General features: G+C 35.7%; 1 protein-coding gene and 1 long non-coding RNA gene across 4 annotated transcripts in view; one reads left to right on the top strand and one right to left on the bottom strand.

The window, feature by feature from the left end:
• Positions 1–18,853, bottom strand: part of KCNQ1 (potassium voltage-gated channel subfamily Q member 1) — a 393,190-nt gene that overhangs the window by 207,757 nt on the left and 166,580 nt on the right. The window lies entirely within an intron of this gene.
• The window catches only part of LOC141584927 (uncharacterized), a 74,451-nt gene extending 55,598 nt beyond the window's left edge, over positions 1–18,853 (top strand). Inside the window, exon 2 of the long non-coding RNA XR_012518233.1 lies at positions 1–18,853. This exon is cut by the window's left edge and continues 11,624 nt beyond it. This is a non-coding gene — a long non-coding RNA (uncharacterized LOC141584927).

Here is an 18,853-nt window from a genome sequence, read left to right as displayed (position 1 = left end):
TATAAGAGCTACTTATGACAAGCCCACAGCCAATATCATACTGAATGGGCAAAAACTGGAAGCATTCCCTTTGAAAACCAACACAAGACAAGAATGCCCTCTCTTACCACTCCTATTCAACATAGTATTGGAAGTTCTGTCCAGGGCAATCAGGTAAGAAAAGAAATAAAGTGTATTCAGTTAGGAAAAGGGGAAGTCAAATTGTCTCTATTTGCAGATGACATGATTGTATATTTAGAATACCCCATAGTCTCAGTCCAAAATCTCCTTAAGCTGATAAGCAACTTCAGCACAGTCTCAGGATACAAAATCAACGTGCAAAAATCACAAGCATCCTTATACACCAATTACAAACAGCCAAATCATGAGTGAACTCCCATTCACAATTGCTACAAAGAGAATAAAATACCTAGGAATACAACTTACAAGGGATTTGAAGGACCTCTTCAAGGAGAACTGCAAATCACTGCTCAAGGAAATAAGAGAGGACACAAAAAGATGGAAAAACATTCTGTGTTCATGGTTAAGAAGAATATCGTGAAAATGGCTATACTGCCCAAAGCAATTTATAGATTCAGTGGTATCCCCATCAAGCTACCATTGACTTTCTTCACAGAATTGGAAAAAAATACTTTAAATTTCATATGGAATTAAAAAAAGAGCTCATATAGTCAAGATAATTCTAGGCAAAAAGAACAAAGCTTGAGGCATCACGCTACCTGACTTCAAACTATACTACAAGGCTACAGTAATCAAAACAATATGGTACTGGTACCAAAACATACATAGAACAATGGAACAGAACAGAGGTCTCACAAATAATGCCACACATCTACAACCATCTGATCTTTGGCAAACCTGACAAAAACAAGCAACAGGGAAAGGATTACCTATTTAATAAATGGTGTTGAGAAAACTGGCTAGCCACAGGCAGAAAGCTGAATCTGGATACCTTATGCCTTATACAAATATTAAGATGGAATAAAGACTTAAATGGAAGACTTAAACCCATAAAAACCCTAGAAGAAAAACATAGGCAATACCATTTAGGACATAGGCATGGGCAAAGACTTCATGACTAAAACATTAAAAGCAATGGCAATGAAAGCCACAATAGATAAATGGGATCTAATTAAACTAAAGAGCTTCGACACTGCAAAAGAAATTATCATCAGAGTGAACAGGCAACCTACAAAAAGGGAGACAATTTTTGCAATCTCTCCATCTGACAAAGGGCTAATATGTATAATCTACAAGGAAGTTAAACAAATTTAGAAGGAAAAAACAATCCCATGAAAAAGTGGGCGAAGGATATTAACAGACACTTCTCAAAAGAAGGCATTTATGCAGCCAACAAACATGAAAAAAAGCTCATCATCACTAGTCATTAGAGAAATACAAATCAAAACTACAATGAGATACCATCTTACACCAGTTAGAATGGCAATCATTAAAAAGGGAACAACAGATGCTGGAGAGGATGTGGAGAAATAGGAATGCTTTTACACTGTTGGTGGGAGGGTAAATTAGTTTAACCACTGTAGAAGACAGTGTGGAGATTTCTCAAGGATCAAGAAGTATAAATACCATTTGATCCAGTAATCCCATTAGTAGGTATATACCAAAGGAGTATAAATCATTCTGTTATAAAGACACATGCACATGTATGTTTATTGCTGCACTGTTCACAATAGTAAAGACTTGTAACCCACCCAAGTGACCATCAATGATAGACTGGATAAAGAAAATGTGGCACATATACACCACAGAATACTTTGCAGCCATAAAAAAGGATGAGTCCATGTCCTTTGCAGGGACATGGATGAAGCTGGAAACCATCATTGTCCGCAAACTGACACAACTGAAAACCAAACACTGCATGTTCTCACTCATAAGTGGGAGTTGAACAATGAAAACACATGGTCACGGGGAGGGGAACATCACACACCAGGGCTAGTTGGGGTTTGGGGGGCTAGGGGAGGGATAGCATTAGGAGAAATACCTAAAGTAGATAATGGGGTGATGGATACAGCAAACCACATGGCACATATATACCTATTTAACCTGCACATTCTGCACATCTACCCCAGATCTTAAGTATAATTAAAAAATTAAAATATGGACTAAAAAGCAAAACAAAAGCAAAAAGACAATATACCATAATCAAGACACAATAGTTAGATTCACCACAGTCGAAATGGAGGAAAATATGCTAAGGGCAGCCAGAGAGGTCAGGTTATCCAGAAAGAAAAGCCCATCATACAGGCTCATGCTTGTAATCTCAGCTTTGAGAAGCTGATGTAGGTGGATTGCTTGAGCTCCGGGGTTTGAGACTGGCCTGGGCAACAGATGTGGCAAAACCTCATCTGTACAATAATGAGCTTGTCGTGGTGATTCACCCTTGTAGTTCAGCTACTCGAGAGGCTGAGATGGGAGGATCGCTTGAACCTGGGAGGTGAAGGTTGCAGTGACCAGAGATTGCATCATTGCACCCCAGCCTGGGAAACAGAGTGAGACCCTGTCTCCACGCCTTGCCTTCCCCCAGAATTACTACCATTTCTGTACAGACAAACAGCAAATTAGCCAAAACAGAAATCAAGAAAGCAATTCCATTTGCAATAGCTACAAAAAAAAAAAAAAAAAAAAATGCTTAACCAAGGAGGTGAAATATTTCTACAATGAAAACTATAATATACTGATCATAGTAATTAAGGAGGCTACAAAAAATTTTTGAGACATCCCATGCTCGTGGATTGAAAGAATAATGTTAAAATGATCATATTACCCATAGCAATCTACAAATGCCATGAAATCCCTATCCTGATATCAGCAAGGGCTTCAAGATGGCTGACTAGAGGCATCTGGCACTTTCCTCCTCCACAAAGTAGAACCAAAATAGCAAGTAGGTAATCACAGTTTATATAGATTGCCTCTGAGAGAATGCTGGAATTCAACTGAGAAGTGATAAGAAAAACCCAACGCAAGGGATAAGAGGGAAGTCAGGCAGTCTGCTTCTATGGAACTGGCTAGGAGCATGAGGAGACTCCTAGATGTGCAGAAAGGGTAAGTGAGTGAGTCCCCATTGTTCCACATTCCCACGGCACACTCATGAAATTTTAGTCAGAGAACCCCCTGACTCATAGGTGCACTGAGACTAACGAGGCTACCTGCAGACTGTGCAATGACAATCAACAGCTCCCAGAGAAGGAGACTACCCTGAATCCCAGGCAACCCACATATCTCCTTAATCAGGCAACTTTAGGAAAGTTCTATTTTGATAGCATAGCCCCCACCAGGCTGGATATGCCATGGGACCCATATCCCTCTATCATCCCTGTAGCCTCATGGGCATCCCTTACACAAAGCTGCCTCTCCTGGCTGCTGCCTCTAAGGCCAAAGCATGAGCTATTGGCAGTACTCTGCCACCTCTATAGCAAGGCTGCCATGTATTTTAAGACACCCTTAGGAAAGGCAACCCTGCCCATAGTCACCGCCTGGGGCTGAAGCATGCGTTGCTCAACTGCCCATTTATAGCTGCTGCTACTGAAAGCATCCCCACCTAACTTCCCCAGGAGGGCTGCAATACAGGTGCTACCATCCCCACATGAGCATTCAGCAGGGTATACAGGGATCATCCAGTGCCTGTCTACCACAGTCAGTACATTCTTGCATTACTGGAGGGCCTCAGGATAGGCCCACCTGGTCTGCTCTCACACTCTTTTCTCCCAGTGCCAGCACATACTGTCTATAGGCCTAGGGATCACCTTGCCCTATCCACTATTCTTGGCATCTGAGCACTCCTGAGGGCTTGAGAACTGGCCTACTCAAACGACCATTACCACCACAACTGGTATTCACTTGAATGTGCCATCTGTGAGCCTTCAGACAAGCTCATCTAGCCTATCCTAGCCATCCCAATACAAGCACGGACATCTTGGGAGGCAGAAGATTGTTATGCGATGGCTCCTGCCATTGCCTAAGGCATACCTGCTGCTCAGGGCTCAAGGATCTACCTACCCTGTGGCCCAGCTCTGCCACTGTTGGCACCTGAGCAAGCTGCCTGGAGGTGCAAAGTTGGTCTACCTGGACCTGCCAACACTGGTGCCAGCATAAACCACCATTGGGTTCAAGGATAAGCATTTGTGACCTGCGACTGGGACCTGAGGACTGGCCCACCTGGTGTCCCTATTCCCAGCCAAATTTTACCACAGCCTCCACCAACCAACTGCATCCTAAACTACAGAGGAACTCCCAGACACTACTCATGCTGTTTACAGCTGAAAAATATGATGTGGAGATTACACTACTGCAGGCACCCAGAATCAAAACCAAAGTGCTCGGCCCAAGGAACACCATAGATACGTCTTCAGGAACAAGAGTCCCTTAGGAAAGTTAAAAAAATTGGAAGAAGCTGCTGTTACACTAGATGTGCAGATACCAATGTAAGGACACAAGAAACATGAAAGGTAAGAAAACATGACACTTAAGGAATGCAGTAATTCTCTAATAGAGTCCAGTAAAAAAAGAAATTGATGAAATCTTGAAAAATTCAATAAAGAAATCAGAAAAAAAAATCAGGGTATGAATCAGAAATTTATTCAGGAGATAGATATAAAAAGGACCAAACATATTCTGGAATTGAAGAATTAATTGAATGAAATAAAAATATGTTTGAAAGCTTTGTTAATAGACTACATCAAGCAGAAGAAAGAATTTTACAACTTGAAGACAAGTCTTTTGAAATGACTCAGACAAAAATTTAAAAAAGAATGAACAAAGGCTGTGTGACATAGGATGCCACAAGGTGACCAAATATTTGAATTTTCTGTGTCCCAGAAGGTGAAGAGCAAACTAAAAGATCACAAAATCTATTTAATGAAATAATACCTGAACACTTCCCAATCTCCCCAGAGATTTAGACTTCCAGATATAGAAATCTCAGAACCCTAAATAGATACAATTCAAAAAGGTCTTTTCCACAGCACATTATAGTTATAATGCCCAGCCAAGGACAAAGAATCATAAAACCAGAGATAAAAGAGGTTGTAGATACTTACAAGGAAGCCCCTTTAGACCAACAGATTTCTCAGCAGAAACTTTACCGGCCAGGAGGATGGGATGATGTATGCAGAGTGCTAAAAGAAAAAAACAAAACAAAAAACCTGCCAGCCAGGAATACTGTGTTTAGCAAAGTTATATTAGTCAGAAGTGAAGGAGAAATAGTGTTTCCCTGAAAAGTAAAAGCAGAGGGAATTAATTGCCATTACACTGTCTCTAAAAGAAATGCTTAAGGGAGTCTTACATGAAGAAGTGAAAGGACAACCTCATGAAAGCACACAAAATGATCAGAAATCAACTGATGATGGGAATAAGCCCTCTTATAACAATAACCTTGCATATAAATGGATTAAACTTTCCACCTAAAAGACAGACTGGCTGAATGGATCTAAAACATGACTCAGCTAAATGCTGTCTACAAGAAACTAATCTCACCTGTAAAGACATATATAGTTGAAAGTAAAGGAATGGGAAAAGATATTCCATGCAAATGGAGACAACAGCCAAACAGGAGTAGCTATACTTATATTAGATAAAACAAAGGTTAAGCTAAAAACAGTAAAAAGAGACAAAGGAAGTCATTATATAGAGACAAAGGGATCAACTGACCAAGAAGATGTAACAATTCTAAACATATATGCAACCAACACCAAAGCACCCAGATATATAAAGTAAACCTTAAATCTGAAAGGAAAGGTAGACTTCAATACAATAATCTTGGGAACTTCAATTCTCCACTTCCAGTATGAGACAGATCATCTAGACAAAAAAATTAACAAAAAACATTGGATTTAAACAGCACTTTATACCAAATGAACCTAACAGACATTTACAGGATAGTTCATAAAACAGCTGCAGAATGCACACATTTCTCATGAGTACATGGAACAGTCCAGGATATATTCTATGTTAGGACACTAAGTATGATTTTAAATTTTTTTTAAATAAAACAGGATTCGTATCACATATCTTCTTTGACCACAATAGCATAAAACTATAAATAAATAAGAGGAACATCCAAAACTGCATGAATATATGGAAGTTAGTATGCTGCTGAATGTCTTTTGGGTCAAGGAAGAAATTAAGGCAGAAATAAAATATTTACTGAAACAAGTGAAAATAGAAACACAACATTCCGAAACTTACGGGATACTGCAAAAGCCATGCTAAGAGGAAAGTTTATAGTAATAAGTGCCTCCATCAAAAGAGGTAGAAAAGATCCTAAATATGTAATCTAATGATGTACCAGAAAAACATGAACAAATCATACCAAATTAGTAGAAGGAAAGAAAGAATAAAGATCAGAGCAGAACTAAATAAGAGACTAAATAAATATAAAGGATCAATGAAACAGACAATTGGTTTTTGAAAAGAAACACAATAACCAGTGGCTAAACTAACCAAGAAGAAAAGAGAGAAGACCTACCTAAATAAAATAAAAAATGAAAAAGGGGACATTACAATTGATAATAACGAAGTACAAAAGATCAAAACTTGCAATCTGATCAACAAGTTTATTATAGTTACAGGTTTAAAAAATCAGCAGCATTTCTGTACACCAATAAAGAACCAGCTATGAAAGAAATCAAGAAGGCATTATGATTTATAATTTGTGCAAAAAAAAATCTATGAATGATTTTAACCAAAGAGGTGAAAAACCTCTAATGAGGAAAACTACAAGAGTCAGATGAAAGAAATTGAAGAGAACCCCCAAAAAAGGTCCCATGCTCATGGATCAGGAGAATTAACATAATTAAGATGACCATACTACTTTTGCAATCTACGGATTCAATGCAATCTCTCTCAAAATACCAATGCCATTTTTCATAGAAATAGAAAAAAAGTCCTAAAATTCATATAGAACCAAAAAAGATCTGGAGTAGCCATAGCAATTCTGAGCAAAAAGAACAAAGCTGGATGTGTCACACTGTCTGACTTAAAAATATAAGGCTATGGCAACAGAAGCAGCATGGTATTGGAATAAAAACTGATACATAGACCAATGGAACAGAGTAAAACCTGGAAATAAATCCATGTATTTACAGCCAACTGATTTTTGACAAAGGTGCCAATAACATATATTGGAGAAAGAGCACCCTCTTCACTCAATGGAGCTGTGAAAATTAGATAATCCATGTTCTAATGGAACTGTTCCTATTTCTTGCCATATCAAAATCAACTCAAGATGGGTTAAAGACTTAAACATGAGGCACAAAACTATAACACTACAATTAATAGAAGGAGACATTGGGGAAACACTTTAAGACATTGGTCTTGGCAAAGATTCTATGGAGAAGACCTCAAAAACAGACAAAAAACAAAAATAGACAAATGGGACTATATTAAATCATAAAGCTTGTACACAATAAGGGGGAAAAAATTACCAGAGTGAAAAGACAGCCTATTGAATGGGAGAAAATATTTGCAAACTACTCATCTGACAAGGTACTAATACCCAGAATATACCAGTAACTCGAATAACTCAATAGGAAACAACCGATTAATGCCATTAAAAAGTGAGCAAAAGATGTGAATAGATACTTCTCAAAACAGGACATACAAGTAGCCAAGATTTTTCAGCATTTTTTCCAAGAGGTAAGCTCAACATGAGTAATTATCAGGAAAACGCAAGTCAAAACTAGAGTAAGAATGGCTATTATTAAAAAGACAAAAAATAACCAATGCTAGAGAGGATGTGAAGGGAACTCTTTAAACACTGTTTGTGGGAATGTAAATTAATATAGCCAGTATAGAAAACAGTTTGGTTTCTGAAAAACCTAAAGAGAGAAATATATCGTCCAGCAATCACACTACTGGATATTCACCTAAAGGAACAGAAATCAGTATACTGAAAATATACCTGCATCCCCATGGTTATTGTTGTACTATTCACAGCAGCAAAGATATGGACTCAGGAACTAAGTATACATCAGTGGATAAATGGAAAAAGAAAATGAGATAAATATATACAATGGGATACTAATTGATGAAAGAAGAATGAAATAATGTCCTTTGCAGCAACATGGATGGAACTGGAGGTCATTATTTTAAGCCAGGCACAGAAAGATAATTATAATATGTTATTACTCATATGTGGGAGCTATAAAAGTTGATATCATGGATGTAGAGAGTAGAACGATAGATACCAAAGGCTGTGAAGGGTATGTTTGGGGGGGTTAAGAGAGGTTGGTTAATGGGTGAAAATATACAGCTAGTTAGAATAGTTTATAATGTTTGATAAGAATTGAATGACTATATTTAACAGTGTAATGTATATTTCAAAATAAGAGGATTTGAAATGTCCCTAACACATAGAGATGATAAATTGAGGTTGATGGATACCTTGACTTGATCATTACACATTCTATGCATGTAGCACATGTACTCCATAAGTATTATGTATCAGTTAAAAAAAAAATGAGAGAGAAAAAAGAGAAATCTAAAAAAAAAAAATAACAATGACATTCTTCACAGAAATAGAAAAAACACAATCCTTAAACTTGGATGGAACCACAAAACACCACAAACAGGACAAACAATACTGAGCAGGAAGAATGAAGTTGAAGGCACCACACTGCCTGACTTCAGAATACGGTCGACTCTTCAACAACATTGATTTGACCTGTGTAGGTTCACTTATAGTGGATTTTACCCATAATCGAATGAGGATAGAATGCAGTATTCACAAAAGCAAAAACAATGTACACCGATAGCTGACATTTTGTATATGTCGGTTACACAGGGATGACTCTGGGACTTGAACATAGGTAGCTTTTGGTATATGCAGGGGTCCTGGAAGCAATCCCTCGTGTATATAAAACAATAGTAAACAAATTAGCATTCTGTGGTCATAAAACAGACATACAGACCAATGGAACAGAGTAGAGAACCCAGAAATAAATCATTTACAGACAACTGGTTTTTGACAAAGGTGCCAAGAACACACTTGGGAAAGGACATCATATTCAATACGTCATGTTGGGAAAACAGGATATCCATATACAGAAGAATGAACTAGAATTCTATCTCAGCATATAAAAAAATCAGCTCAAAATTGATTAGAGACTTAAACATGAGACCTGAAACAGTACTAGAGGAAAACAGAAGGGAAACCCTTCAAGATATGGGTCTAGGCAAAAATTTTATGGGTAAGACTTTATAAGAACAGGCAACAAAAACAAAAAATAGTCAAATGGAAGCATATCAAACTAAAAACCTACACATAAAAGGAAATAACAAACTGTGAAGAGATATCCTGTTGAACAGGAGAAAATATTCATCTGACAAAGGATTAGTATCCAGAATATACAATGAATTCAAACAATTCAGTAACAACAAAAAAAACCCACCAGATTATCTGGTTTTAAAATGTACAAAGGAGAACAATTGATCAACAGGTATGTGAAAAAATGCTCAATATCTCTAATCACAGAAATGCAAGTCAAAGCCACAATGAGATATTATTTCACCTTTAGAATGGCTATTTTCAAAAAGACAAAAAGTAACAAATATTGGCAAGGATGCAGAGAAAAGGGAAGTAATACACTATTTATGGGACTATAAATTAGTGAGCCATTATGGAATACACTTTGGAGTTTTGTCAAAAAAACAAAACAAAACACTAAAAGTAGATTACCATACAGTTTGGTAATCCCACTACCAGAGTACAGGAAATCAGTATAGAAAAAATATTTGCATTTTCATGCTTATTGCAGTACTGTTAACAACAGTTAAGATATGGAATCAACCTAAATCTCCATCAGCAGATGAATGGAGAAAGAATGTGGTAGGTATACACAATGGAATATTATTCAGCCATAATAGAGCATTAACTCATTGACAGCAACACAGATGAACTTGGAGAATATGTTAAATGAAATTAGGCACAGGAAGATGGAGGATTTTGACTGCCCACAAAACAGAGAAATGATGTTTGAGATTATGAATATACTAATTATCCTGATTTGATTATGACACATTGCATACATGTGTCAAAATATCACTGTATCCCACAAATACCTATAATTATTACATGTTGACTAAAAATAAAAGAACAAAAATAAAAAGACTCGGAGAAGAAAAACCCACAAGGAGCATCATAATGATGGAAAGACAGAGAACTTTTCCTCTAAGTTCAAGAATAAAGCGAGATGCCCACTTTAGCCATTATATTAAACATAGCAGTAGACTTTCTTGCCAGAGAATGTAGAAAAGAAATAAAGGCATCCAAATTGGAAAGGAAAAATTAAAATTATATTTGTTCATAGATATGATTATATATGTAGAAATCCCTGAAAACTCATCACAAAAACTGAATAAATTAATTCAGCAAAGTAGGATACTAAGTCAGTATACAAAATTCAGTTGCATTTCTATGCATTAATCACAATCTGAAAAGGATATAATGAGCACAGTTCTATTTACAACAGCATCAGGACACTCAGCCTTGGCCACCAATGACTCTTGTAATGTCTGCCACTGCTGACCTCAGCTGATGGAGCTGCAAGAAGAGTATTCCATTATATACCCACCTGGGCTACAACTGTTGCACCCTACCTACTTAACACTCCATCAAGTGAGTGGATTTTCACTCGGTGTAACAAGAAACAGAAAAACTAAGGAAACATAGTACCACCAGAAAAATACAATGATTTTCAGGTACCGACTGACTCCAAAGAAACTGAGATACATTAATTGCCTGACAGAAAATTAAAAATGACTGATTTAAGGAAGTTCAGTGGGCTATCAGAGAACAGAGAGACAACCTAACGAAATCATTAATACACAAAAGGAGACATTCAATAAAGGAATAGGAATCCTAAAAAATAACCAAACATTGTGGAGGAGAAGGATAAATGAAATGAAAAATGAAATAGAAAGCATCAGCAGCAGACTGGATCAAATAAAATGAGGAATTTGTCAACTGTAGGATAAATTATTTTAAAATATCCAGTAGAGGAGAAAATAAAGAATGAAAAGGAAACAAGGGAAATTTACAAGATTTATGAGATACCATCAGGAGCGTTAACTTTCACAAAGAATTTCTAGAAGGAAAGCAGAGTTTATTCAAAGAAATAATGGCTGAAAATTTTCTATATCTGGGGCTCTCCACAGATTTATGGACATCTAAGTACATGAAACTCAAAGAATTACAATTAGGTTCCATCTAAAAGAGATTTCACCTAGAAACATTACCATCAAACTGAAAGAAATTGAAGACAAGGGAATTTCAAAAGCAGCAAGATAAATAAGGTTCTTTACATCTACAGGAACTGCCATAAGACTATCAGTGGATTTCCGAGCAGAAACTTTCCAGGCCATGAAGGAGTAGGATTACATATTCAAAGTTTTGAAAGATTAAAAAACAAACAAAAAACTGTCATCTAAGAATACTTTACACAGAAAAGTTATCCTTTAGATATACAAGACATACAAGACTTTCTCAGGTAAACAAAAGTTGAAGGAGTGTATCGCCAACTACTCTTGCCTTAAATGATATGCCAGAGGGAGTTATTGAAACTTAAATGGAAGGATGCTAGTGAGTAACATGAAAACTTATGAAAGTAAAATTCACTGATAAGTATCTGGGCAACTTAAGAATATTTTAATAGTGTAATTGTATATAAATCACTTATAACACTAGTATAAAGGTTTAAAGAATAATTAAAAATTACTATTGTTTTAATTGTTTCTCAGTGGATACATAAAACATGTACCTTGGGCATCAAAAACAAAATGTGGAGGTGGAAGTAAATGTGTAGTTTTTGTATGTCGCTGAAGTTAAGTTGCTATCAGTTTAAAATAGACCTGCTATAATTATACAATGCTTTATGTGAGCTTCATAGTAATGACAAAGCAAAATCCTATAGTAGATTAAAAAAATGTTAAAGAGTGGCAGATCAAAGTATACTATTACAGAAAATCATCAAATTACAAAGACGACAGCAAGAGAATAAAGAATTAACAAACCCATGAAAGAGCCAGAAGGCCAAGTGTCGTGGCTCATGCTTGTAATCCTAACATTTTGGGAGGCTGAAGTAGATGAATTGCTTGAGCCCAGGAGTTTGAAATCAGCCTGGATAACATGGTGAAACCCCATATCTACAAAAAAATGCAACAATTAGCTAGGGATGGTTGTGTGCAACTGTAGTCCCAGCTATTTGGGAGGCTGATGTGCGAGGATTGCTTGAGCCTGGCAGGTTGAGACTGCAGTGAACCATGATCACCATTGCCTTACAGTCTGGGTGGTGACAAAGTGCCTCAAAAAAGAAAAGAGAATAGCCAGAAGATAATTATCAAAATGATCATAGTAAGTCTTACCTATCAATAATCACATTACATGTAAATGAATTAAGTTCTCTCATCAATAGGTGAATGACTAAAAACACAAAATCTAACTGTATGCTGCCTACAAGTTACTCCCTTCACCTTTGAGGACACACAAGGATGGAAAGGGATGGAAGAAGATACTACATGCAAGTGAGAAACAAAAGAGTGGGGTAGCCATACTTATCACAAACAAAATAAACTTTAAAGGAAAAACTACAGCGATGAAGTCATAATATTATAAGGATTTATCAGATAATTTTACAATTGTAGATATATATACACCCAACATTGGAGCACCTAAACGTATAAAAGCAAATGTTAACAGATCTGAAGAGAGAAATGGACAGTAACACAATAATAGATGACTTCAGTATTCCACCTTTAGTAATGGATAAATCATGCAGACAGAAAATCCATAAGGGAACATTGGATTTGAACTAAGCTTTAGACCAAATGGATATAAGAGACATAAATGGAACATTCAAGAATGGCAAAATACACATTCTTTTCAAGTGCACACAGAACATGCTCCAGAATAGATCATAGGCTAGACCACAAAACAAGTCTTAACAAATTTAAGAAGACTGAAATAATATGAAGTATCCCTTTTGAATACAGTGTTATGAAACTAGAAATTAATTATAAGGGAAAACTGGAACGTTCACAATCATGTAGAAATTAAATAACAGCCCCTGAAAACCAGTGCATGAGAGAAGAAATCAAAAGGGAAACAAACAAACAAAAAAGAGACAAATGAAAATGAATACACAATATGACAAAACTTACTGGATACAGCAAAATGAGTTTTAAGAGGTAAATTTATAGCAATAGATGTCCACATGAGATAAAGCAAAAGTTATTAAATAAACAACGTAACTTGGTATCTCAAGGAAAAGAAAAAGAGCCAACAGAACCCAGGATTAGTAGAAGGAAGGAAATAAAGATCTGAGTAGGAAGAAATAAAATGGAGACTAGAAAAAAAGAATACCAATGCTTTTGAAAATATTCCCCCCAAACAAAAAGAGAACAATCCCAACTTATTTTACAAGGCTAGCATTGCCCTCATACCAAGGCCAGACAAGGACAATGTAAGAAAAGAAAATAACTGGCCAACATTTTTTATGAATATACATTTCAAAATTTTCAACAAAATATGATCAAACTAAATTTGACAGCACATTAAAAATCATATATCACAAACATGAGATTTATCCTTATTACATAAGGAAAATTAAATGTACATATTCAATAAATGGGATCCATTACATTAACAAAATTAAAGATAAAACTCACACAATCATTTTGATAGATGCAAATAAAACAGTTCACATAATTTAACATCTTTCCATGATAAAAACTGGGAACGAATTAGGTATAGAAGAAATGTATTGCAATACAATAAAGGCCATATATGAAAAGCCCGCAGCTAACATCATACTCAATGGTGAAAAGCTGAATGCCTCTCCCCTACGATGAGGAACAAGAAAAAGATATTCTCACCACTTCTATTCAGCACAGTACTGGAAGTCCTAGCCAGAGGAATTGGGCAAGAAAAATAAATACATTCAAATCAGACATAAGGAAGTAAAATTGTCTCTCTTTACAGATGGCATGATCATATATGTAGGAAATGCTATAGACTCCACATCTGTTAGAAAAAAACACCTGTTAGAAGTAATATAATCTAATTCAGTAAAGTGGCAGGAGGACAAAAAATCAGCATTCAGAAATCATTTGCATTTTTATACACTAATAATGAAACTGAAAAACAAGAAAAAATTTCATTTAAAATAGTATCAAAAAGAATAGAGAGCTCCTAAACAATTCCTTGCATATATAAACACATGATTTTTGACAAGCATGCCATGTCTATTCAATGGCAAATGGATTGTCTTTTCAACAAATGGTGTCAGGAAAACTGGACATCCTCACGTGAAAGAATGAAGTTGAGACCTTTACCTAACTCCACATTCAAAAGTTAACTGAAAGTGGACCACGGACCTAAATGTAAGAGCTAAAACTATAAAACTCTTAGAAGAAAACATGGAGCAAAAACTGCATGACATTGGATTTGGTATTGACTTCATCTGGAATTCGACAATACCAAAGGCACAGATAAAATAAAAAGTAGAGAACTTGGACTGCATAAAATTTAGGCCTAAATGTAACCAAGGAGGTAAAAGACCTAGACACTGAAAGCTATGAAAAATTGAAATAATTTGAAGACACAAATAAATGGAAAGATATCTGGTGTTTATGGATCAATAGAATCAATATTGCCGAAATATGTATACTACTCAAAGTGATCTATAGATTCAATAGGCAATACTTATCAAATTTCCAATGACTTTTTTTCTCAGAAATAGACAAAAATACTAAAATTTGCATGGAATCGCAAAAGACCTTATAGATCTAAAGCATTCTTGAGTAACAAGAATAACGTGAGAGGCATTACACATGCTTATTTTGAATTATATTTCAAACTTATAGCAAGCAAAACACCATGGTACTGGTATAGAAATAAACCAGTGGAACAGAACAGAAAGCACAGAATAAACCCACACATGTATGGTCAACTCGTCTTTGGCAAAGACACCAAAAGGACACAATGGGGAAAGGGCACTCTTTTGAATAATTGGCACTGTGAAACCAGGATCTCCACATACAAAAAAAATGAAGTTGGAACCTCACCCTACACTACAGAAAAGTGAATGACATTTAAACATGTGACCTGAAACCATAAAACCTCGAAAACAGGGAAAAGCTCCTTGACATTGGTTTCTGTGATGATTTTTAGATGTAATATCAAAAGCACAAGGAATAAAAAGCAAAAATAAATTTGAACTACATCAAACAAAAAAGTATCTGCACAACAAAAGAAACAACAAAATGAAAAGGGATACTGAAGTAATATCAAATATCCCTTTTGATTACAATATTATGAATCATGGAGTGGAAGAAATTATTTCCAGCCATATATTTGATAAAGCTATTAATATTCAATATATAAGGAATGCATAACTAACTAGCGAAAATAGTTAATAACCCAATTAATAACCTATTAAAATGGACAAGGGACTGAATAGACATTTATCCAAAGAAGACATATAGATGGTCAATGAAAAGGTATATGAAAGGTATATGAAAAGGTGCTTAGCATCACTATTCATCAGGGAAATGCAAATCAAAACCAAACTGAGATATCACTTCACAACTGTTAGAACTGCTATTATCAAAAAGTCAAAAGATAGCAAGTTTTGGTGAGGATGTGGAGAAAAGGTGACCCTTATACATTTTTGTTAGGAATGTAAATTGATACAGTTATTACGGAAAACATGATAGATATTTCTTAAAAAATTAAAAACAGAGCTGCTATATGATCCAGCAGTCTTGAGTTCTGGGTATATCTAAGGAAAACAAATTCAATATCTCAAAGAGGTATCTGCACTCCCATGTTCATTGCAGCGTTACTCACAGTAGTCAAGAAATGAACAACATAGTGTTCATTTAGGGATGAGTGGATAAAGAAAATGTGGACCAGGCATAGTGGCTTGTACCTGTAATCCCAGTACTTGGGGGTGGCCAAGGTGGGAAGATAGCTTGAACACAGGAGTTTGAGACCAGCCTGGGAAACAGTAATACTCTATCTCTACATAAAAATTTAAAAATTAGCTGGGCATGGGTGTGCATGCCTGTGGTCTCAGCTACTCAGAAGGCTGAGGCAGGAGGATCACTTGAGCCCAGGAGGTTTAGGCTACAGTGAACTGTCATTGTGCCACTCTACTCCTGCCTGGGTGACAGATGGAGACCCTGTCTCAAAAAGAAAGAAAGGAAGAAAACAGTCTGTGTAATCAAAATTCCAAATAAACACATCACATATATACACACATGTACAATATATAATGTACATATATATACAGTGTATATGTACATACATATGTACATTGTATATACACATTTAAACATAGTTTATGTACATTGTATATATATATACACATATATAGTATGTTTAGATATAGACACACACATGAGGAAATATTACTCAGCCTTTTAAAAGTAGGAAATCGTGCAATTTGTGACAACATAGATGAACCTGGAAGACATTATGCTAAGTGAAATAGCTAAACACAGAAAAACAAGTACTCCACTATTCCAGTTACATATGGAATTCTAAAAGGCTTAAACTCAGAGACACAGAGAGTAGAAGGGTGGTTACTAGGGGTCAGGGAGTGGGGGAAATAGGAAATGTTAGTTGAAGGGTATAAACATACAGTTATCAGATGAATAAGTTCTTGAGACGTAATGTCTAGATTAGTGACTCTAGTTAATATATTCTATACTTGGAGTTTGCTAAGAGAGAATAGCTTAGGTATTCTGACCACACATGGCAACTATGTAAGGTATGTGTTAATTGGCTTGATTGTAGTAATCATTTTGCAATATGTCAAATATTATGTTCTTAAGTATATGCACTTTTAATTTGTCAATTATACCTCGATAATAGCTGAAAAAAAGCACCAAGAATAACATACTTAGTTATCAACTTTACCAAGGAGGTGAAAGTCTTGTACAATGAAAATTATAAAACAAGTAGAAGAATGTAAAATGATATTTCATATAAATAGTCACCTAAAGAAAGCTGAGGGTAATTATTCTAATAAAAGAAATAAACTTGAATTTTAAAATTGTTATAGGAGACAAAAGAGGACATTACATACTGAGATAAGGGTAAATTACTCAAGACTTCACAATTGTAAATGTATACACACCAAAATACAGAGCCCCAGAATATAAGAAAATATACTGACAAAATTGGAGAAAGATAGTTCTACAATAATACTTAGGGTCTTCAATAACTTACTTTCAGTGATGGGTAGAGTCAAAGAAGAAATAAAAACAGAAATTTAAAAATATCTTCAGACAAATCACAGTGGAAACACAACATACCCAAACCTATGGGATGCAGCAAAAGCAGTTCTGAGAAGGAAGTTTACATCAATAAATGCCTTGCCTACATTAAAAAAGAAGAGATATCTCAAATAGCCTAAAATTACACCTCAAGGAATTATAAAAAGAAGAACAAACTAAAGCCAAAGTTAGCAACAGGAAAGAATAAAGATCAGAACAGGAATAAATTAGAATAGAAAAACCATAGGGTAAAAAAATCACTAAAATGAAGACTTCAATTTTTGAAACTAAGAATTGATTTTTGAAAAAATAAAATAAACTCTTAGACTAAGAAAAAGAGAAGACAAAATCAGAAATAAAAATGGAGAAAGTATTACAACAGGTGCTTCAGAAATAAAAAGGAATATAAGGGACTATTATGAACAATTACATCCCAACAAACTGGATAACCTAGAGGAAATGGGTAAATTCCTAGAAAGAAATACAACCTGCTAAGATTAAATCAGGAAGAAATAGAAAGCCTGAACAGACCAATAACAAAGAGATCACAGTGGTAATTAAACTAAAGCATTTCTGCACAGCAAGAGAAATTATCAACAGAGTAAACAGACAACATATAGAATGGGAGAAAAAATATTTACAAACTATTCATCTGACAAAGGTCCAATATCCAGAATCCATAAGGAACTCAAACCAATCAACAAGCAAAAAACAAATGATTCAACTGAATAGGCAAAGGACATGAACGTACATTTCTTAAAAGAAGATACACAAGTAGCCAAACAAGAAAACATGCTCATCATTACTAATAATCAGAAATGCAAATCAAAACCACAATGCGATACCATCTCTCACCAGTCAGAATGACACTTATTAAAAAGTTGAAAAAATAAACGTTTCTGGGAAGGCTGCAGAGAAAAGGGAATGCTTATACACTGTTGGCAGGAATGCAAATTAGTTCAGCCACCGTGGAAAGCAGTTTGGAGATTTCTCAGATAACTGAAGACAGAACTACCATTTGACCCAGCAATCCCATTACTGGGTATATAAACAAAGGAAAATAAATTGTTCTATCAAAAAGACACATGCACTTATATATTCATCACAGCACTACTCACAATAGCAACAACGTGGAATCAACTTATATGCCTATCAGTGGTGGATTAGATAAAGAAAATGTGGTACGTGTACCCCATGGAATACTACACAGCCATAAAAATGAATGAACTTGGCCAGGCATGGTGGCTCACACCTGTAATTCCAGCACTTTGGGAGGGAGAGGCAGTGGATTACCTGAGGTTAGGAGTTCGAGACTAGTTTGACAAACATGGAAAAACCCCCTCTCAAATAAAAATACAAAATAGCCAGTGGTGGTGCTGCATGCCTGTAATCCCAGCTACTCAGGAAGCTGAGGCAGGAGAATCACTTGAACTGGGAGGTGGAGGCTGTGGTGAGCTGAGATCACATCATTGCACTCCAGCCTGGGCAACAAAAGCAAAACTCCATGTTAAAAAAAAAAAAAAAAAAAAAAAAAAAAAAGAATGAACTCATGTCTTTG

The sequence above is a fragment of the Saimiri boliviensis genome, chromosome 6 (assembly GCF_048565385.1).
Source record: "Saimiri boliviensis isolate mSaiBol1 chromosome 6, mSaiBol1.pri, whole genome shotgun sequence".
NCBI classification, from domain to species: domain Eukaryota; kingdom Metazoa; phylum Chordata; class Mammalia; order Primates; family Cebidae; genus Saimiri; species Saimiri boliviensis.
The sequence above is the reverse complement of the archived record's forward strand: the minus strand, read 5'-3'. Positions and strand labels throughout refer to the sequence as shown.